This window comes from Thalassophryne amazonica, unplaced genomic scaffold (assembly GCF_902500255.1).
Source record: "Thalassophryne amazonica unplaced genomic scaffold, fThaAma1.1, whole genome shotgun sequence".
NCBI classification, from domain to species: Eukaryota; Metazoa; Chordata; class Actinopteri; order Batrachoidiformes; family Batrachoididae; genus Thalassophryne; species Thalassophryne amazonica.
Genome location: NW_022986232.1, coordinates 251,341 through 275,566, shown reverse-complemented (window position 1 = coordinate 275,566; position 24,226 = coordinate 251,341). Strand labels below are relative to the sequence as shown.

At 41.9% G+C, this 24,226-nt stretch overlaps 1 long non-coding RNA gene across 1 annotated transcript; it reads left to right on the top strand.

Moving 5' to 3' along the window:
* Window positions 1-19,482: 19,482 nt before the first annotated feature.
* On the top strand, window positions 19,483-20,036 carry LOC117505633. Its single transcript, XR_004559187.1, has 2 exons — window positions 19,483-19,538; window positions 19,894-20,036. It is a non-coding gene; the product is annotated as an uncharacterized LOC117505633 (long non-coding RNA).
* Window positions 20,037-24,226: the final 4,190 nt, after the last annotated feature.

Genomic DNA, 24,226 nt, shown 5'->3' with positions numbered 1-24,226 from the left:
GTTCTCTGCTCTGGTAGAATGTAGTTCTCTCTGCTCTGATAAAGTGTACTGTACTGATGTGATGGGTGAAGGTTACTTAAGATATGTGACATGACGTGCTTCTGCAAGTTGTGGTATCTCTGTGTGCACGCTAAGCTCTTTTTCAGGACATGTGAAGATGACCCAGGCAGAATGCAGCCGTAAGCGGAGCAGTGAGATAAAGAATAGAGAATTGAATGTTCCAACCACAGTGTGATTATGATACATTAGTCCTTGTGTCAGAAGAAGTGTGATTAATCGTTAGATGTCTTAAACACATCTTAATTGAGCCCAAGATTAAAAAGGTTCTGAAAGTCCTGAATGTATTGTGCAATCAGCGGTTCTGCGGCAACAGCTCACGCGCTATCACTCCTCCCCTTAGGAGCTGTACCGCCCATGTATGTAGGGAAGTCCTTAATAAAAAGAGCGGGAGCGCAGGCCAGACTTTAGTGTAGCCTTGGTGTACAGCCTGGCCGCACTCCGCGCGTGATTAATTTGACTTTCTGTCTCACTGGTGTTTCTTGACTCTGTTTGTCTTATCAAAGGTTTTAAGAATGTTTGGAGGAGAAAATACCCAACATTGACTGGGGGCTCAGTCCGGGAGCTCAACAATACCGGAGGTGTCCAGCGGAGGTCGTCAAGTCCAGACGTAAATCCTTGGCCAAGGTCCGATCGATTGATCGTGTCTGCAATTGTCGACCACCGTTGGCATCGTCTGGTTGACGAGATTTTCCCGAAGAAGACAGACAGGAAGTCGAGTCAGTGAGTAAAATTTCTTTATAAACAGTACTGAGTGAGTGGTGATCAGATCACATAAAACAGTTGAATTCCGCAAGCGATGATACAGAATCGTCTGTTAATGCAAAGCAGTTAAACTCTGTAAGGAGGGTGCGGACTCCTCTGTTTATATACGCGTACCGTAGGGGATAAAAGTGATCACATAAAACAGTTAAACTCCGTAAGCGATGATACAGAATCGTCTGTTAATGAAACACAGTTAAACTCTGTAAGGAGGGCGGACTCCTCTACGGTTGCGAGGGACGCACGTAGTTAAATTCCGGAAGGAGGATACGGACTCCTCTGTTTTAATACGTAAAGGAAATCCCGGGTAGAAATACGTGCACTGTAAAAAAGCAGTTAAATTTGGCAGGGACGGCGGAGTCCCCTAATGCAGGACATTAGTTAAATTTCACGGGAGGGCGAGCTCCCCTGGCATAAGAATACGCGTACGATTATTAAAAGTGTTTCTATGTGTAAATAGTGTTTTGTGTAAGTGTAAATAACTGTGTGAAAGTGTAATACTTTGGACAACGTTAGTGACAACCGTGCGTGTGGAAGCAGAGGCAAGTGATTCCGCTTCCTACGGGGAGGTGAAAGGAATCAACCACACGACGGCTAATTAATTGTCACGTCCAAAGAAAGTGTGAAAACTTCAGATTTAGAACACCCTAGGTGTGCCCCCGTCTGAAGTCCAAATTATAACAAGGGATAATAAAAATGGGGGGTAAGACGTCTAAAAATAAGGAAAATTTATCAACTGACGACTGGAAATTTATGGAAGCAAAAAAAATCCAAAAGCAACAAAGAAATTGGAGACCTGGATAAATAAACATGACTTTGACGGACGACTGAACCTGATCAGTATACAGAAGCTAAAGAAGGAGTTAGAACAGCAACATAAAGGTGATGAGAAAAAGATGCAGAAAGTAGGGGCAGATTTAGTGGCATTTTGGGAGGAGGAAGCAGAGAACAGACAGAAGGGAGCAGAGAAGCGACGATTAGAGAAAGCAAGGAAAAAGAAAGCTGTAGGTAAGGCAGAAGAAGATGTGATAATTCAGCACAGAGAACCAGAACAGCCTCAACAACCACCGCCGGCTGGATCGTCGGTGACAACAACACCCTTATCTCCTCTACCAGAGGATGACGATGTACCGCCACCACAGTATGATTTGGCAGTAAAACCTAAGGTAAAAAGTGAAAAACCACAAACACGCAGTCAAGCGAGAGTGCCTACAGCCCCTCCCATGGTGGAACACAGTGACCAGGGAGGTGCCTATCCTATGATAGAAGTACCAAATCCTCGTGCAGGAACAGCAGGACATCGATCAACCATGCTCGTATATCGAACATGGAATGCTGATGATATCAAAGCAGCAGTCGACATGATAGAAGTTAGAAGTTCTTACCACCTTAGTGGACCTGAAGTCCAACAGGTGTGGATGAAAGCATGTGGCCCTAAAATGGAGTCAGATACGCGGAGACTGGAATCCTGCAGACCAGGATGGCGTACCATTGCCACATGATGATCCAGTCTTGAAAACAAGAGTGGAAGCTATGATTACACGTGCAAAAGGTGTGTTAGGACCAAAGATAAATTATACTGAAATTACCAGGACAACTCAGAAAGAAGGAGAGCCATGGATAGAGTTTAGATGCAGATTTGAGAGTGTATTTAGGGTCCATAGTGGCATATTGCCAGGAACACCAGTGTATGAAAACAAATTGAAAAACATTTCACCTGTGAAGCTGACAATGACCGATTTGATTCATGATGGCAACTCAACAGCTGTCATAACAGTGACAGGTGCCACTGAAGATGTTTTAAAATTGAGATTCACAGGTATGCCATTACATGTGTCACTTTGTAAGCCATATTTGACAGAATGGCAAGAATTGGGACTGACAGTCATAACAGCTTTGTCAGCCACTGATTGGAGCAGAGTTGGACCACGAACGGAGTTCAGTCCATCAACTAAATTGTATAAAGTGCCAGTTAATGTCTCATTGGTGCTGACAGCTGGAACACATATTGATGTGCCCACTTCACAATCCTGAGTGTTTCAGTTGAGTCCTGAAGAAGATGATCTTCTTTCTTCAGTACCATCAGGATTGTGGACAACAGGTCCTTCAGACGTAGGACTGATTAAAAATGCACAACCTGTAGTTATAAGACCAAAAACAGAATACAGACCATGTGTAAGACAGTATCCATTGAAACCTGATGCAATTGAAGGAATCAGGCCAGTAATAGAGAATTGACAGGAAGGAAGCAATTTTACACGCTCCAAAACCACAAACCAAAAAGCAGATGATGTCATTTCTTGGACTGACTAATTACTGCAGGGCATGGATTCCCTGTTATGCAGAATTGACTAGTCCACTTTCTGATTTGATGTACAAGGATGATATTTCAATGTCAACCGTGTTGGAATGGAACAAAGATGCTGAGGAAGCTTTTGTCAAACAGTTGATTGTAAGAATAAGTTCATGACTAGTGTTTTGGTTCAAGTGTATGGCTCAAAATTGAGGCCAGTTGCCTACTACTCATCTAAATTGGATGCAGTAGCAAGTGCTCTACCACCATGCGTACAGGCTGTTGTTGCAGCCTCTATGGCTGTTCAAAGTAGCAGTAATGTTGTTCTATTCCATCAGCTGACACTGAAAGTTCCACATGCAGTTTCTGCACTTCTGTTGCAGACAAACATGAGCCTTTTGTCCCCAGCAAGACATCTTTCGTGCATGTCCTTGCTATTATCACAACCACACCTTACGGTAGAGCGCTGTACAACATTGAATCCCTCCACATTGATACCTTTACCTGAGGATGGTGAGCCGCACAATTGTCTTGATGTAGCAACGGTCTGTACGAAAGCACGCCTGGACCTCCGGGACACACCCATCCCAAACAGTACAATTGTGTATGTGGATGGTTCTTCCACTAAAAATGCTTATGGACAAACGCAATCTGGATATGCTGTTGTCACAAATTCAGAAGTATTGGACTCTGCTTCATTGCCATCGTCATTTTCAGCACAAGCAGCTGAATTAGTTGCTTTAACTGCAGCTTGCTATCTGTTTAAAGGTACGGCTGTAACAATTTATACAGACAGCCAGTACGCTTTCAGCACAGTGCATGTGTTTGCAAAACTGTGGGAAGAGCGTGGAATGGTGACATCATCTGGAAAGCCAGTGACTCATGCCACACTCCTAACTGCACTACTGAAGGCTGTGAAATTGCCTAAACAAATTGCTATATGCAAATGTGCGGCTCACACCAAAGGCTCTGACAGTATTTCAAAAGGAAATGATTTTGCTGACAGAGCAGCAAAAGAGGCAGCAGCAGCTTCTTCTATTTTTGTTGTACAGGAAACCACTCCAGATTTGCATTTAGGTCATACACTGCTTGCTGACATGCAACAGCAGGCAACTGAAAGAAAAACAAATGTGGATAGCTAAAGGAGCTACGTATGCAAATGATTTGTACGTATGACCACAAAAGAAACCCATATTGCCAAAAAATATGTTTAAATGGGCAGCTATTATGAGCCATGGCGTGACGCATGTCTCATCAGGGGGTATGATATCGCAATTGCAATCTATTTTTTGTCTTTATGGGTTCGATGCATATGCAAAACAGCATTGTAGAGCATGCATGACATGTGCAAAACACAATTCACAAGGCAATTTGAGACCCCAAAGAGGCAAATTTCCAACACCACAATATCCCTTTCAAGTGATTCACATGGATTATATACAGCTGAGTAAACATGAAGGGAAGGAATTTTGTTTAGTTGTAATTGATGCCTTCTCAAAATGGGTAGAATTGTTCCCTACAAAACATGCAGATGCACTTACAGTGGCTAAGGCATTGTGCAAAGACATCATTCCACGATTTGGAATACCAGAAACAGTTTATTCAGATAATGGAGCGCATTTTGTTAATACAATAGTGCAATACGTAGGAGAAGCGCTACAGGTCAATCTCAAAAATCATTGTGCTTATCATCCACACAGTGCCGGATTAGTGGAAAGGACAAAGGGCGCAATAAAAATAAGATTAAGGAAATGTATAGAAGAGACAAAACGAACCTGGATTGAATGTTGGACCTAGTAAAATTGTATATGAGAATAACACCAACACCATCAGGGTTAACACCATTTGAGATACTTTATGGACGACCATATCGTCTACCAATTTTGACATGGATACTAAAACAGCAGATGAGGAACAAACATTAGCAAATTTTATGAAAAAGACATTAACACAGAAAGAGATAACTTAAACACATTTACTGCCGAATAATTTTGATCTTCCACAGGACGGCCTTCCAGTAGTCTAGCCAGGAGACTGGGTGTTCATCAGAGTGATTAAGAGGAAGAACTGGTCCAGTCCTCGTTGGGAAGGTCCATACCAAGTGCTGTTAACAACACCAACTGCAGTAAAGATAGCGGAGAGATCAACGTGGATACATCACTGTAAGATACAGCGTGTGTTGGCGGCCTCCACAGTGTAAGGGGAAGTCTGGCTACAAAGGGAGTCTATTTAATTAGCAATAGATTGTCTCAATGCCAGTGAAGCAGGGAGATCCTTGCACTATTAGGTGAGGTGGTTAACAACACTGTATCCTAGCAATCATGACTGAACTACAGCAGACCCCGGAGCGGCGTGCTCAGCGCCGCCGCTGCCAGACTGTTGGTAGGGCAGCCGGTTGCGTTGTGATCTTAGTGTGTTTCGTGGTCCTCGGATTCCTGGCCTGGTGGTTGACCCAAGAATTGCAGCTCACTGTGGACCGAGCCAGAGAACAACGCAAGCAACGTCAGAAGAGGTTTATTCATAATGTGAACGAGACAGATGGACACCCTCATATATACCATACTAATATGTGGTACAGATATGTTCATTTATTGGCTATGGAATTACGTTACTAATTGTTATGTTTGTTCGCAAATACCTATATCCTCAACACACCCAGCTCTGACGGCTAAACCGTACCCTGCTAGGGTGACAGAATGTCTTATCATACGGATGCATAATCAAACTGTATTTCGGGGGCAGCAGTTCTCAGCAAATCTGATAAGATGTAACACCACTTGCCTCAGTGCAACCACTTATATGATAGGGATTTCAACAGAGGACGTACAAGCGTGCCCAAGTGCTGCTCCATTGACTAGACTGAAGGGAAATGCAAAAATATCATCACGTTAAATTGTCATCACAACGGCCATTCCCAATTTGCTTTTACGGGACAGGGAATAAAACTGTAGGTAAAATTAAGAAACGTCTGTGTACCCAAACGTATGTTTTATCAAATAATTTAAGCCTAACCAAAACATAATATGTGGATGGTACTTATCTTCATCACATTGGACGGGGATGTAATTATACAGGCTCCTGTCCATGGGGAACGGATGAATCATGTGCTTATGTTAGTAAGTTTTTGCTACCACCTGTAAATGGTACTCCGGTGTATGATGACATCTATTGGCTTTGTGGTTCCAGACTGTACATGAGTCTCCCACCAAATTGGGGTGGTGTGTGTGCACCTACCCAGGTGACTGACCATACATATGTGGTAGGACCTCCACAGAGAAGAATGGCAGCACCAGACGGAGGAGATCGATATACCCAGATGTGTTACCACATGATCACGTGGGGCTCGGATGTACTAAAGGACCAAAAAATTGTGGTCTGTAGGAGATAAAATAGCACATTCATTGTTCCCCTGGATAGGAGTGGGAAAAAATTCATTAATGATTGAAACTCTGAATTATCGATTGGGTCTGTTCATGAATGTAACTAAAAAAATAGTAGCAGCTCAAAATACTGAAACAGATGCTTTACGTACCATGGTGATGCAAAATCGCATGGTTTTAGACTTGCTTACTGGTTCACAGGGAGGAGTTTGTGTTCTGCTGAACACAACATGCTGTACTTTCATCCCAGACTCCATTCATTCAGTGGATGTGCAGGACGCATTGGAAGAGCTGAATAAACTTCGTGATGCAATGCATAAAGACACCCTAGCCGTGAACCGGTGGAATCCCTGGTCCTGGTTGACTTCAGGACCATGTTGGCAGTTACTATTGAAAATGGTGACACCAGTTATTATAGTCCTAATTCTGATTGGACTTTGCATGTGTTGTGTGATCCCTTATATCAAAACAATGGTTGGCAAAATGGTGTCAAATACATTTGTACAGTGTAATCTGGCCTTCCAACAAACTATGCCAAAATATCAAGCATTGAAACAGTCAGACCTTAGTGGAGAAAACTATAATGACTGTACTGAGAATTATGATGATATTGAAAAACTCCCAACTCCAGTTCAAGCTTGAACTGTTGACGTGATGAGTTAACACACTCTTAGCCTATGAAGCTTTAGCTGAAAATGTAATAAGACAAGTGGTGTAGTCGAATAATACAGAAAAATGGTTCATTTATACCAGTCAGCCGAAGTGGCGTGTGGTGGTGGTGTGGAGATAATAGAATTTTTGACAGATTGCCTAGGAATGTGTCAGGCTACTGTGCTTTAGTGTCCCTACTCCTCCCAGTAAAAGCCATTCCCATTTTAGCCAAGGACTTGTTGACGCACCTAAAGTCTGTGGTGCCTGAAAATTGCAGCTGAAAATCTGAATAAGAAGTGGTTGCTTAGTAACAATTGTTTACTTTTAGGTGAAGCTGTAATACCGTTGGAATGCATGATAAACAGAGGGGAATGTTGGAGTTATTCTGTAGATACACTGTTTTATTTTATCATGCATGTTTTGTGTTCTCTGCTCTGGTAGAATGTAGTTCTCTCTGCTCTGATAAAGTGTATTGTCCTGATGTGATGGGTGAAGGTTACTTAAGATATGTGACATGACGTGCTTCTGCAAGTTGTGGTATCTCTGTGTGCACGCTAAGCTCTTTTTCAGGACATGTGAAGATGACCCAGGCAGAATGCAGCCGTAAGCGGAGCAGTGAGATAAAGAATAGAGAATTGAATGTTCCAACCACAGTGTGATTATGATACATTAGTCCTTGTGTCAGAAGAAGTGTGATTAATCGTTAGATGTCTTAAACACATCTTAATCGAGCCCAAGATTAAAAAGGTTCTGAAAGTCCTGAATGTATTGTGCAATCAGCGGTTCTGCGGCAACAGCTCACGCGCTATCACTCCTCCCCTTAGGAGCTGTACCGCCCATGTATGTAGGGAAGTCCTTAATAAAAAGAGCGGGAGCGCAGGCCAGACTTTAGTGTAGCTTTGGTGTACAGCCTGGCTGCACTCCGCGCGTGATTAATTTGACTTTCTGTCTCACTGGTGTTTCTTGACTCTGTTTGTCTTATCAAAGGTTTTAAGAATGTTTGGAGGAGAAAATACCCAACATTGACAAACAGTAAGCCAATGATAAACTAAGTCCATTTGGCTGGTGTGACTAGTCAATAAATAGATAAATAATAAGCATGCTGCAGAGTAAATTCATCCAACAGGAATGACAGTGTTAATGAAAAGAAGAGTTTGCATTTACACTCTGTGTCATGGTGTTAAAGTGTCCGGTGAAGCTCTGCTGTTCACATTAAAGCTACTGTGTGTAGATTTGTGAAAACTGCAGCAAATTAAGTCTTGTAAAACGTTTTTGGATGAAAAAAATCTAAAATTCTACCAGTGTATGTAAATGTATGAGCACAACTGTATATGGAACACAGTAAACAAACTGAAGGTCAGAGGGTCATATTGATAATCTGGGTCAATGAGCCAGTGACCATCAGAAATATGAAAGAGATGTTAGGAACCAAGTTTAAACTGAAAGAGCTTGATAAAAAACTTCTAGGCATTAATTTCACACAAAGAAAAGGTGAAATTAAATGAGTCAGGCAAGATACGAGGTCTGTTAGAAAAGTATCCGACCTTTTTGTTTTTTTCAAAAACTATATGGATTTGAATCATGTGCGCTTGCATCAGCCAAGCTTGAACCTTCGTGCGCGTGCGTGAGTTTTTTCACGCCTGTCGGTTGCGTCATTCCCCTGTGGGCAGGCATTGTGGGAGGAGTAGTCCAGCCCCCTCAGCAGATTTTCATTCTCAGCAAACAGCTGAGCTACTGCCGCTTTGCTCCATGAAAAGTTTTTTCAGAAACGGTGTCAGACAGCCAGGTGGAAACCATTTGGAAAATTCAGATGGCTTTCGGTGAAGATTGTATTAGCATCACACGGATTAAGGACCATTACAACCGTATTAAAAACGGCCCACAGTGGCGGAAGGCGCACGGCGCTCTGAGCAGCCATCAACAGGCTGGAACGACCAGATCATTTCCAAAGTGAAGGTTCTGTTGGTCCAGGACGTCGTGTGACTAGCAGAGAAGTATCAGAAGAGATCGGGATCAGCACTTTATCGGCACATTCCACTGTTAAAGGAGATTTTGTAATGAAAGACGTGCGGACGGATTTGCGCGTCAGGATGGAGCCGCAATGGCAGAGAACAAAAGCAAGTCTGTGTTGGAAGTCTCACAGGACAAGTTGGAACATGCCCAGCTGTTACACAATTTCTCGGATACTCACTCGACTGAAAAGCCACCGAAAGCCGTCTGAATCTTACAAATGGTTTCCAACACGGACTTGCTTTTGTTCTCCGCCATTGCGGCGCCGTCCCGACGCGCGAATCCGTCCGCACGTCTTTCATTACAAAATCTCCTTTAACAGTGGAATGTGCCGATAAAGTGCTGATCCCGATCTCTTCTGATACTTCTCTGCTAGTCACACGACGTCCTGGACCAACAGAACCTTCACTTTGGAAATGATCTGGTCGTTCCACCCTGTCGATGGCCGCTCGGAGCGCGGCGCGCCTTCCGCCGCTGTGGGCCATTTTTAATACGGTTGTAATGGTCCTTAATCAATCAATCAATCAACTTTTTTTTTATATAGCGCCAAATCACAACAAACAGTTGCCCCAAGGCGCTTTATATTGTAAGGCAAGGCCATACAATAATTATGAAAAACCCCAACGGTCAAAACGACCCCCTGTGAGCAAGCACTTGGCTACAGTGGGAAGGAAAAACTCCCTTTTAACAGGAAGAAACCTCCAGCAGAACCAGGCTCAGGGAGGGGCAGTCTTCTGCTGAGACTGGTTGGGGCTGAGGGAAAGAACCAGGAAAAAGACATGCTGTGGAGGGGAGCAGAGATCGATCACTAATGATTAAATGCGGAGTGATGCATACAGAGCAAAAAGAGAAAGAAACAGTGCATCATGGGAACCCCCCAGCAGTCTACGTCTAAAGCAGCATAACCAAGGGATGGTTCAGGGTCACCTGATCCAGCCCTAACTATAAGCTTTAGCAAAAAGGAAAGTTTTAAGCCTAATCTTAAAAGTAGAGAGGGTATCTGTCTCCCTGATCTGAATTGGGAGCTGGTTCCACAGGAGAGGAGCCTGAAAGCTGAAGGCTCTGCCTCCCATTCTACTCTTACAAACCCTAGGAACTACAAGTAAGCCTGCAGTCTGAGAGCGAAGCGCTCTAATGGGGTAATATGGTACTACGAGGTCCCTAAGATAAGATGGGACCTGATTATTCAAAACCTTATAAGTAAGAAGAAGAATTTTAAATTCTATTCTAGAATTAACAGGAAGCCCATGAAGAGAGGCCAATATGGGTGAGATATGCTCTCTCCTGCTAGTCCCCGTCAGTACTCTAGCTGCAGCATTTTGAATTAACTGAAGGCTTTTTAGGGAACTTTTAGGACAACCTGATAATAAAGAATTACAATAGTCCAGCCTAGAGGAAATAAATGCATGAATTAGTTTTTCAGCATCACTCTGAGACAAGACCTTTCTGATTTTAGAGATATTGCGTAAATGCAAAAAGGCAGTCCTACATATTTGTTTAATATGCGCTTTGAATGACATATCCTGATCAAAAATGACTCCAAGATTTCTCACATTATTACTAGAGGTCAGGGAAATGCCATCCAGAGTAAAGATCTGGTTAGACACCATGCTTCTAAGATTTGTGGGGCCAAGTACAATAACTTCAGTTTTATCTGAGTTTAAAAGCAGGAAATTAGAGGTCATCCATGTCTTTATGTCTGTAAGACAATCCTGCAGTTTAGCTAATTGGTGTGTGTCCTCTGGCTTCATGGATAGATAAAGCTGGGTATCATCTGCATAACAATGAAAATTTAAGCAATACCGTCTAATAATACTGCCTAAGGGAAGCATGTATAAAGTGAATAAAATTGGTCCTAGCACAGAACCTTGTGGAACTCCATAATTAACTTTAGTCTGTGAAGAAGATTCCCCATTTACATGAACAAACTGTAATCTATTAGACAAATATGATTCAAACCACCGCAGCGCAGTGCCTTTAATACCTATGACATGTTCTAATCTCTGTAATAAAATTTTATGGTCAACAGTATCAAAAGCAGCACTGAGGTCCAACAGAACAAGCACAGAGATAAGTCCACTGTCCGAAGCCATAAGAAGATCATTTGTAACCTTCACTAATGCTGTTTCTGTACTATGATGAATTCTAAAACCTGACTGAAACTCTTCAAATAGACCATTCCTCTGCAGATGATCAGTTAGCTGTTTTACAACTACCCTCTCAAGAATCTTTGAGAGAAAAGGAAGGTTGGAGATTGGCCTATAATTAGCTAAGATAGCTGGGTCAAGTGATGGCTTTTTAAGTAATGGTTTAATTACTGCAACCTTAAAGGCCTGTGGTACATAGCCAACTAACAAAGATAAGTTGATCATATTTAAGATTGAAGCATTAAATAATGGTAGGACTTCCTTGAGCAGCCTGGCAGGAATGGGGTCTAATAAACATGTTGATGGTTTGGATGAAGTAACTAATGAAAATAACTCAGACAGAACAATCGGAGAGAAAGAGTCTAACCAAATACCGGCATCACTGAAAGCAGCCAAAGATAACGATACATCTTTGGGATGGTTATGAGTAATTTTTTCTCTAATAGTCAAAATTTTGTTAGCAAAGAAAGTCATGAAGTCATTACTAGTTAAAGTTAATGGAATACTCAGCTCAATAGAGCTCTGACTCTTTGTCAACCTGGCTACAGTGCTGAAAAGAAACCTGGGGTTGTTCTTATTTTCTTCAATTAGTGATGAGTAGAAAGATGTCCTAGCTTTACGGAGGGCTTTTTTATAGAGCAACAAACTCTTTTTCCAGGCTAAGTGAAGATCTTCTAAATTAGTGAGACGCCATTTCCTCTCCAACTTACGGGTTATCTGCTTTAAGCTGCGAGTTTGTGAGTTATACCACGGAGTCAGACACTTCTGATTTAAAGCTCTCTTTTTCAGAGGAGCTACAGCATCCAAAGTTGTCTTCAATGAGGATGTAAAACTATTGACGAGATACTCTAACTCCCTTACAGAGTTTAGGTAGCTACTCTGCCCTGTGTTGGTATATGGCATTAGAGAACATAAAGAAGGAATCATATCCTTAAACCTAGTTACAGCGCTTTCTGAAAGACTTCTAGTGTAATGAAACTTATTCCCCACTGCAGGGTAGTCCATCAGGGTAAATGTAAATGTTATTAAAAAATGATCAGACAGAAGGGAGTTTTCAGGGAATACTGTTAAGTCTTCTATTTCCATACCATAAGTCAAAACAAGACCTAAGATATGATTAAAGTGGTGGGTGGACTCATTTACTTTTTGAGCAAAGCCAATAGAGTCTAATAATAGATTAAATGCAGTGTTGAGGCTGTCATTCTCAGCATCTGTGTGGATATTAAAATCGCCCACTATAATTATCTTATCTGAGCTAAGCACTAAGTCAGACAAAAGGTCTGAAAATTCACAGAGAAACTCACAGTAACGACCAGGTGGACGATAGATAATAACAAATAAAACTGGTTTTTGGGACTTCTAATTTGGATGGAAAAGACTAAGAGACAAGCTTTCAAATGAATTAAAGCTCTGTCTAGGTTTTTGATTAATTAATAAGCTGGAATGGAAGATTGCTGCTAATCCTCCGCCCCGGCCCGTGCTACGAGCATTCTGACAGTTAGTGTGACTCGGGGGTGTTGACTCATTTAAACTAACATATTCATCCTGCTGTAACCAGGTTTCTGTTAGGCAGAATAAATCAATATGTTGATCAATTATTATATCATTTACCAACAGGGACTTAGAAGAGAGAGACCTAATGTTTAATAGACCACATTTAACTGTTTTAGTCTGTGGTGCAGTTGAAGGTGCTATATTATTTTTTCTTTTTGAATTTTTGTGCTTAAATAGATTTTTGCTGGTTATTGGTAGTCTGGGAGCAGGCACCGTCTCTACAGGGATGGGGTAATGAGGGGATGGCAGGGGGAGAGAAGCTGCAGAGAGGTGTGTAAGACTACAACTCTGCTTCCTGGTCCCAACGCTAGACAGTCACAGTTTGGAGGATCCAAGAAAATTGGCCAGATTTCTAGAAATGAGAGCTGCTCCATCCAAAGTGGGATGGATGCCGTCTCTCCTAACAAGACCAGGTTTTCCCCAGAAGCTTTGCCAATTATCTATGAAGCCCACCTCATTTTTTGGACACCACTCAGACAGCCAGCAATTCAAGGAGAACATGCGGCTAAACATGTCACTCCCGGTCTGATTGGGGAGGGGCCCAGAGAAAACTACAGAGTCCGACATTGTTTTTGCAAAGTTACACACCGATTCAATGTTAATTTTAGTGACCTCCGATTGGCGTAACCGGGTGTCATTACTGCCGACGTGAATTATAATCTTACCAAATTTACGCTTAGCCTTAGCCAGCAGTTTCAAATTTCCTTCAATGTCGCCTGCTCTGGCCCCCGGAAGACAATTGACAATGGTTGCTGGTGTCGCTAACTTCACATTTCTCAAAACAGAGTCGCCAATAACCAGAGTTTGATCCTCGGCGAGTGTATCGTCGAGTGGGGAAAAACGGTTAGAGATGTGAACGGGTTGGCGGTGTACATGGGGCTTCTGTTTAGGGCTACGCTTCCTCCTCACAGTCACCCAGTCAGCCTGCTTTCCCGGCTGCTCGGGATCTGCCAGGGGGGAACTAGCGGCGGCTAAGCTACCTTGGTCCGCACCGACTACAGGGGCCTGGCTAGCTGTAGAATTTTCCACGGTACGGAGCCGAGTCTCCAATTCGCCCAGCCTGGCCTCCAAAGCTACGAATAAGCTGCACTTATTACAAGTACTGTTACTGCTAAAGGAGGCCGAGGAATAACTAAACATTTCACACCCAGAGCAGAAAAGTGCGGGAGAGACAGGAGAAGCCGCCATGCTAAATCGGCTAAGAGCTAGTAGCTACGCAACCTAGCGGATTCCTAAAAACACGCAAAGTGAATAATGTGTAAATAATTTAGAGGTGATTCAGCAGAAGGAGTGCTTTAGTTAAGGCACCAGACAGGCCATGAAGCAGCACAAGTAACGCACGGCAACAGCGAATGCACGACAACAGTGCTAAAAAATAAAATAAAAATAAAAACGAAAGCGTTAGCAAGCTAGTTAGCTTGCCAACGCTGATGAAAGTTAGCTGATAAAAGTGCTCCGTCGCGATGTTTCGACCGTTAGAGGTCTTCTTTAGGCGTTGGAGCACGGTGAAAAAGTAAAAAAAAAAAGTAAAAAAGTCTTGAAAAAGACTGTTAGTTCAAAGTCCAAAGCAGCAGGTAGCAGTCTCTGTGTAAACAGTTCCAACAGAGAGCCAAAATTCTGAGCCAAAATCCGTGTGATGCTAATAGAATCTTCACCGAAAGCCATCTGAATTTTCCAAATGGTTTCCATCTGGCTGTCTGACACTGTTTCTGAAAAACTTTTCATGGAGCAAAGCGGCAGTAGCTCAGCTGTTTGCTGAGAATGAAAATCTGCTGAGGGGGCTGGACTACTCCTCCCACAACGCCTGCCCACAGGGGAATGACGCAACCGACAGGCTTGAAAAAACTCACACATGCGCATGAAGGTTCAAGCTTGTCTGATGCAAGCGCACATGATTCAAATCCATATAGTTTTGAAAAAATAAAGGTCTTTTCTAACAGACCTCGTACATGACAAAGATCTTGGAGAGGTTTGATATGACCAACTGCAAAACAAGGTCAACCCCATGTGAAATCAAAGTGAAAGAGGAACCTGTTGATCCAAAGAGAAACCATGAAGTTGGTTCAGATAACATTTATCTGAACCAAAAGACAATATGTGTTGAGGTATTTAAAGGGAACTGTAAACCAGGAATTGTTACAAAAGAAGTGCTGTAAATCTCCAACTTGTAGCATCTAGTGATGCTGACTGGGCAGCAGATCATGATGACAGGCAGAGTACAGCTGGGTGCTGTTTAAGTTTATCTGAGACAGGACCTGTCCTTTCCTGGAGGTCAAACAGCCCGGCAACCAGCCCTGAACTGGGACAGATACTGGCTTGTATTTTGGAGGGGGATTTCTCACTCCTAAATGACCAATAGGAGAGCAGCACTCACGCAACACAAAAGTGAGGCTGATGTCAGTGTCTCGGCCGCCAACCAGTCACAGGCTAGGGGAATTCAGGGCCGGTTGTCGGGCTAGAAGTCAAAGAAACAACCCACAGTTGCTGTATGTCATCAGAGATGCAAATATGTTGATATCAAGTATCACTTTATCTGTTGTCAATAACGGGAACATTTCTGTTGAATGTTGTCCAACAGCGAACATGATGGAACATATTTTCACTAAGCCTATAACAAAAGCCAGGATTGAGAAGTTTGTGTGTTTTATGTTTTGGCTTAAAGAGTTAAACATGGGAATAAAACACCATGGCAACAGATGTTGAACCGTGTGAGTCCCCATCTGTGATTGGTGGATGGTCTCAGGGGCGGAAACAAAGCTGTGTGTTTTCATTAGACCTTTTCTGCGTAAACCACACTGTCGCATCTTTGACTTGGAAAGTTGTCTTTTCCAGCCCGACATTTGTCTTTTGGACATTTCTAGGGCGTCTTACAGCTGACTGTATACACAACCAACTGCAACACACACCGGGTGCACTGGTTTTTATTCTGGGTGACTTTAATCACTGTAAATTGGAACTATTGCTACCGGATTATGAACAATATGTGAGATGTGCTACACGAAATAACAGCATATTAGACAAATGCTACGGAAATGTTAAAAATGCCTATACTGCCACCTTGAGACCCCCTGTAGCCAACTCGGACCATAGCACTGTTCACTTATTATCTTCATACAGGACTGTATTAAAGAGCTCTAAGCCAAAGACAAAACGGGTAACATTATGGTCTAATGACAGTATTGAGACTCTAAAAGGTTGTTTTCTCAGTACAGACTGGAACATATTTCACAGCCAGGACCTTGACTCTGCTACAGAGGCAATTACAGACTATATTCATTTCTGTATTGAAAGTGTTGTCATAAAAAAGGATGTTGTTATATATCCAAATAACAAACCCTTCATTACTAAGCAAATCAAAGACTGTATTAACAGAAAGAAAATTGCTTTTAACACTCATGATAAGGCTGCACTGATATCAGCACAAAAAGAACTTAATCAGCAATTGTGTGTAGCAAGGAGAAAACAGAAAGAGCTTTTAGAACTTAATATTTCAGACACCAAGAGAGTCTGGGATTCTATGAAGGCTGTCACAAACATGAACCCTTATAAAAAGCATTTATATCACTTGATGACTCCAAAATGGCCAATGAGTTAAATGATTTTTATTTGAGATTTGAGACACATGATTTCTCTGAAAAGTGTAACAAGGAGCTGGACTCCCTACCCCCCTCTGATAATGCGTCACACAGACTGTGGATTGATCCACAACAGGTCGAACGTCTCTTTCAGTGTGCTCCGTTAAAAAAGGCTGCAGGGCCAGATGGGATTTCATCATTTTTGTTAAAAACATTTGCACAGGAGCTTACTGCAGCTTGGTGTCCTGTTTTTCAACAGTCTGTAGACACCCATACAGTCCCTGCCCTGTGGAAACGTTCTATGATCATCCCGGTGCCCAAGAAGGCAAACCCCAGCGAAGACAATGATTTTAGGCCTATAGCATTGACATCAGGTGTGATGAAATGTTTCGAGAAATACATTGTGAGCAGGCTGAAAATAGATGTAGATGGCAAATTAGATCCATTTCAGTTTGCTTACAGACGAGGGCGATGCACAGATGATACGATTTCCACCATCATGCATCTTGTTTTAAAACATCTCGATGATAAGTCATCATATGCCCGATTACTTTTTATTGACTTCAGCTCCGCCTTTAATACGCTTCAGCCATACTTACTAATTCAGAAACTTAAAGCGTTGGATGTCAACCCGTCACTTATACGGTGGTTTCACTCTGTCTTGACAAACAGAACACAGCAGGTTAAGGTCAATTCCAGCTTCTCCCAAATCAAAGACATCAGTACTGGAGCACCACAGGGATGTGTGAGCTCACCTCTCCTTTTTACTTTATATACTAATGAGTGTTCAGCCAAGCACCCTGGGAACTATATTTTTAAATATTCAGACGACTCAGCTCTTCTGTGCTTACTTCAACAGAATGATGATTTGAATATCTATCATTCAGAGGTGAGGCAGTTTGTTGAGTGGTGTGATTCCAGTTACCTTACTTTAAATGTTAAAAAGACAGAGGAAGTCATTTTTGACCCAAAGTTAGTTGGCAATCACAACCCTGTAATTATACACCAGCAACCAATCACACAGGTGCAATCGTACAAATATCTTGGTGTCTGTATAGACAGCTCCCTCACATGGAACACTCATGTTGACTGTTATGTTCCCGCTTGAATCAACGACTCTATTTTCTACGGCGTTTGCGTTTTCATGGAGTCGACCAAAAAATGATGTTACTGTTTTATCAGGCAGTTCTGGAAAGCATTCTAAGATATGACATAACCACTTGGTTTGGGAACCTTCCTGTGTCCCTAAGATCAAAATTAAACTACCTTGTTCTTACAGCAATGAAAATCATTGGTTTGAAACAGTATAACAATCCTCAGTCAATTTTTGATCAGTGCGTGATGAAGCAAGCGGACAGAATTCTTTCTGATCCCTCTCATGTTCTGCACACGCAATGCGAGTTGCTACCATCGGGTCGGCGTTTCAGAGTCCCCCATTGCAGACTGAATAGATATAGGAACTCTTTTGTTCCTATATCAATCATAGCCCTTAACAAATATCATAATAAACACCGCTAACAATCAAGCACATTAGGAGGTTTTAGTATTTGTATGTCTTTTATTTATTTATTTTTATTCTTTATTTTTATTTATTGTTATGAACTGTTTGTCTTGTTCTGTATCTTTGTATGGGTCATGATTTTTGAGGAGTCCAAGACAAATTTCCCCATGGGGACATTAAAAGTATATATCTATCTATCTATCTATCTATTATAGGATGATTCTTTAACTATGGGCAATATTGGCCTTGTAAATGTAATTTCCACCACACCATTGCCTTACAATATAAAGCGCCTTGGGGCAACTGTTTGTTTTGATTTGGCGCTATATACATGTGCTCTGATGTCACTGTTTATCTCCATAGAAACTACCCAAACAATCTTTCATACAAACTGTTTAAAGGGACATTACAGTGTTGTGGTGGAAATTACGGCAATAGTGTGGGACAACTACATTTTGTTTAAAAAAAAAATCACAACAGTTGTATGACACTGAATACCCCAATTATGTTTTGATTATTTTACTGATATTTTATTCAGAGATATTTTAAAACATTAGAAAAACATTTCTTTACCATTCATTTTTATCATTGAAGATCAAAAGTCTGGGTGTGGGACAAGCACAAAACGGCAATATTTACATATAATGATGCTGAAAAAAGGTGAAAAAGTCATCATAGACTACTAGAACAAATTTCTTAACACACTTTCATTGTAAAGATAACTATAAAAGTGTGAAATATGCCCTTTTTTCTGTTTTTCATACAATATGATCAAAGGACATAATAAGTGCCCGTAGTCTAAGAATCACCCTATAATGTGTATTTTGATCTCTTCGGTGGACCAGCCAGGCTTAAAACGACAGCAGTGAGCAATGTCATTGGTGCTTGTGCCCTCTGGTGGTATGAAGCTGTATAATCACGGAGGCACACAGACAAGTCTCCACACAGGTTCAAATTACAGATTTAACGCGGCAGGAGTGTAGCAAAAGTCACATGTAAGAGCACATCCAATCGAGTGGCCCGATTTTCACAGACACGGAAACAGATTTTTTACGCATTTGTGGATCTGTTTACACACACACCAAAATATGCATTTGCGAATACTTTTGCTACAATAATGGCCCCATAATCAAACAAACGGAAGGCTGTGTGAGTTTGTTCCTCCATTATGTTAAGACACTGTATAACAGTTCTGTGATGATGCAACGTCAACGTCGTGTTCATACTCCAGTCCAGTAGGTGGCGGTAACGAACCCATAAAGAACTGTTTCCTGTTGTGTTCCGAGGCTAAAGCTAGTTAGCTGGAGACGCTGGAAACTCTTGTGTGAACAGATCAAACTTCACTCTGTGATCCTCGAATATGTTTTTTGAAGAGCTCCAGAAGCACAAAGGTCGATAGTAAACCGGAAGAAGAAGAAAAGGCGAAGTTAGCGCGAAAAGGTAGAAGAGCTGAGAAGGTTGTTGAAACAGCAGCTAACTGCTGCTAATGAAGCCGAGATATTTGAGTTGGTAGAAACAAACAGATCGAAGAGCAGCAAGAAGAAACGAGTGGATTTAAAGAAGAGAAGAAACTAGTTTTCAAGCCTGAAGTTCGCTGATCCACAGCAGGTTTGTCCACTAAACTTTATTTCAGACCAACTCCACCACATCCAAATGATAGCTGCTAGTTTGTGTTGGAGTTCTGATTATAGACTGAACACCAAATATCAGCAGGAATAAATAAGACAAACTGTGACTTATCATGATAAATGAAGGACAGTTCAGCTTGGTGATGGACTGATGAAGACGATCAGTCGATGCTATTGATTACAGTTTATCCTCATGTTATACACTCAAAGATGTAACATTTGCTCACAGTTAATAAAATCTGAAGCTCATGAATCAACATCATGGTTTCACTTAAACCAGTTAGAATCAGACTTAATTTATCCTGAAGCAAACTGCTGATGTTCCAACTTCACAGATAAACAGAGATACAAGTCGACATGAAGAACAGGAGACTGGATCAGAAAAATAACCATCATACATCTGGAAAGTATCCACACCACCACAAAACCTTTTCCATATTTTATGTTGTAGCCTTATTTTAAATTTGTCCCCCCCCCCCCCCCCAAAAAAAAAATAAATAAAATCGACACACAATATCCTATAATTATTTTTTACATTTTTGCAAATTTATTAATTATAATAAAAATAGAAATTGCATGTACATAAGTATTCACACCCTTTGCTCAATACTTTGTTGATGCACTTTTGGCAGCAATTCCAGCCTCAAGTCTTCTTGAATATGATGCCACAAACTTGGTGCACCTATCTTTGGGTAGTTTGGTCCATTCCTCTTTGCAGCACCTCTCAAGCTCCATCAGGTTGGATGGGGAGCGTCGGTGCACAGACATTTTCAGATTTCTCCAGAGATGTTCAGTTGGATTCAGGTCTGGGCTCTGGCTGGGCCACTCAAGGACATTCACAGAGTTGTCCTGAAGACACTCCTTTGATATCTTGGCTGTGTGTTTAGGGTCATTGTCCTGCTGAAAGATGAACCGTCGCCCCAGTCTGAGGTCAAGAGCGCTCTGGAGCAGGTTTTCATCCAGGATGTCTCTGTACATTGCTACATTCACCTTTCCCTCAATCCTGACTAGTCTCCCAGTTCCTGCTGCTGAAAAACATCCCCACAGCATGATGCTGCCACCACCATGCTTCACTGTAGGGATGGTGTCTGGTTCCCTCCAAACATGATGCCTGACATTCACATCAATTGGTTCAATCTTTGTCTCATCAGACCAGAGAATTTTGTTTCTCATGGTCTGACAGGCCTTCAGTCAATTTCAGTTTCAATTTATTCATTTTATATAGTGCCAGATCACAACAGAGTCGCCTCAATGCGCTTCACACAAAACAATTCAGAAAACCAAAAAAAAAAATTAAAAGATTTTTAAAAAGCACAGTAAAAGTGTAAAAAAGTAAAAAGCATAGTAACATGTTGTCCATTCGACTGCTCCTGTTTTGTTCGGGGTTGCCACAGCGGATACAGCCAATTCCGCAGTGATGTTTTGGCACAAGTTTTACACTGGATGCCCTTCCTGATGCAACTCCAGTGTAACCTGGAAAAACACACACAGCCACTCGTGCTCCAAAGGGGTCTCCCATCCAAGTACTAACCAGGTCCTGCACTGCTTAGCTTCTGAGATCTGACGGGATCAGGCGAAAAAGCAGAGTAACATAATATGCCAATACTTTTCCTGTGAAGCTGTCCGTTCAGAACCGTGTGGAAAAGTTTGGTTCTTTAAGACGAATTTGGACTCTTTCTGAAGTACGGACTCTGATACTAATGCCGCATTGAAAGGCCAACCTTATGAACCATTCTGGCCTATTATTTTTCTTTGTGCGTCCTCTGATTAGACTATAGCCTGTTTGGTGGTGGCGGAACTATGAAGCAGGGTAGCTATCGTAGCGCATCCAACAGCGGGGCCACGCTAAAACAGCTGATTGCCACTGATCTTATTCTCAAAATGGCCTATCCAAAGAGACACCCCTCAGAGGAGAGTGATGATATTAAAAAGTCTCTTATTTCTCAAATGTAGTGCACAAGATATATAGAGGTCTCCAAAGCAAAACAGTGATCAGCTGATTCTATGTTTATGAATAGATTCTGTCTGGGTCGGTAGTGGGTCGAGTCGGCAAAACCTGAATTTTCAGTTCGTGTGCAGTGTAAGCTTCAGTTTTTCTTCCTTGGACACCAAAACCACGTTTTCACAAAACATCTTTCAAGGAATCAACACTGCAACAGGAAAAATAATCAAAGTCTCTGTCATTCTCGTTGCTCACGCAGTCAGTCATGATGCCTCCAGACTGCAGTTTACACCTCTTGACCTTTGACCTCATCAGACCCGGAAGTGAGCGAGACTGTTAAAAGGCTTATAGTGGGCAGGAAAGGTTATAGATCTATCCTGAAGCTACAAAAGCTCTTGGTAAGTTATTCACGTCAAAGTGTAAGGTCCTGTGCTTCTTCAAATAATACATTATCTCTGAAGCACTAAGGGAGTGGTCATTATTAATTAGGGAGGGGGAAATAGGGGTTGGGGAAGGGGTGAATTTTAATTCACAGAATGCTGGGGTGGTGGGGGTTCAAATCTGGAGAACTTTTAGTTGAAAACTCTCCAGAAGATACCAGATAAAAGCTTTCCAAGTCCCCCAAATTTTTTGTTTAAGCATATTGTCTCAAACATCAAATTTTGAGCAGATGTAAGATTGTAACATTGAGTTTGAGGGAGGGGGGCTGATTCGTGTGTGTGTGGGGGGTGGGAGACTTGTTTTTCAATGCACAGGATTTGGGGGGATGCATTTCAATTTGACGGTCTTGGCAAATTGTTCGACACAGTGGCAACACTTATTCATGGACAACCACCTGTAGTTCGCTCTCCTTTTACAGCACAAGATTTCCTGGATTACTTTGAGAAGAAAATAGAAGACATTGGGTTAAACATATCCCAGCATGCCTTAACCCAGCCACTATTAATTTAATTTAATTTAATTAGCTTATAATGCACCAAATCACAGCAAAAGCCATCTCAAGGCACCTTACATAAAACAAGTCACCATAAAATTGAATAAATAATTTAAAATGAATAAAAATTCAAATACTTAAATAAAAACAGAAGTAAAAGAATGAAACAAATAAAAATAAAAACTATCCATAAGAAAGAGAATAAAAATAGGTTTTGAGTCTTGACTTAAAAATGTCCACAGACTCAGACTGCCTCACGGTCGCAGGAAGACTGTTCCACAGGGTGGGTGCACGATACGAAAAGGCTCTTTGACCTGCTGACTTCTTCTTCACCCTGGGAACACAGAGAAGTCCCGCATCCTGCGACCGCAAAGCCCGGACCGGCACGTAAAGTTCCACCAGATCAGCCAGATAAGATGGCGCCAGTCCATGAACAACCCTATAAGTCAATAACAAAACCTTAAAATCTGCTCTCACAGAGACAGGGAGCCAGTGCAAAGATGCCAAAATGGGTGTGATATGTTCAGACCTTCTGCTACGTGTCAGAAGTCTGGCGGCAGCGTTCTGAACCAGCTGAAGACCCCAAATGCTGGACTGTGGTAACCCTGAAAATAGAACATTACAATAATCTAGTCTAGAAGAAACAAAAGCATGAATCAGGGTCTCAGCATCAGCCTTGGACAGGATGGGGCGGATCCTCGCTATATTTCTCAAATGGAAAAAAGCAGTCCTAGTAACATCCCTGATGTGGAGGTCAAAAGGCAACGTGGGATCAAAAATTACCCCAAGGTTCCTCATTTTGTCCGTATGATGTATGACACAGGAACCCAGGCTGAGCACCAGCTGGTCAAACTGATGCTGATGTCTCGCTGGACCAAGAACCATCATTTCAGTCTTATTAAAGTTTAAAAATAGGAAGTTACTAGACATCCAACTTCTCACTGATAGAAGACAGTCCTCCAGGGATTTTATGAGATTTCCCGCAGTTATCGGCATGTACAACTGAGTATCATCAGCGTAACAATGAAAGGCAATCTCAAAACTCTGCAGTATACGCCCAAGGGGTGCCACATACAGGTAGAAAAGCAAGGGGCCTAAAACAGATCCCTGTGGAACCCCAAATCTCATGTCAGCAAGGTCAGAGATAGTGCCATTATACAAGACACATTGAGAATGACTGGACAGATATGACGTCAACCAGGCAAGGGCACTTACAGTAATCCCAAAAAAATTCTCCAACCTATTGAGCAAAATATGATGATCCATGGTATCAAACGCAGCACTGAGATCTAACAACACCAAAACCATAGTGGTGTCTGAGTCCATTGCTCACAGAAGATCATTCACAACTTTAGTGAGCGCTGTCTCTGTGGAGTGATATTTCCTAAAAGCAGACTGCAGCGGCTCAAAAAGATCATTCTCAGTGAGGTGGTCTATGAGCTGCCGTGAAACCACCTTTTCTAAAATTTTGGAACAGAATGATAGATTTGATATCGGCCTGTAATTTTTCAACACACTAGGGTCAAGATTAGATTTCTTAAGTAATGGTTTAATCACTGCTGATTTAAAACATTTCAGAACAGATCCAGAGGTTAATGACAGATTAATCATTTCCAGCACAGTCGGCCCAAGAGTGGGCCACAGGCCCTTAAACAGTTTTGTTGGTATGGGATCAAATAAACAGGTTGTGCTTTTTGTAGACGCCACGAGTTTCGTCAGCACGCCCAATGAAATACTATTAAATTCTGTCAGTCTAGGTAACACCTCAATGGTAGCGCCCACCTCCATAGCA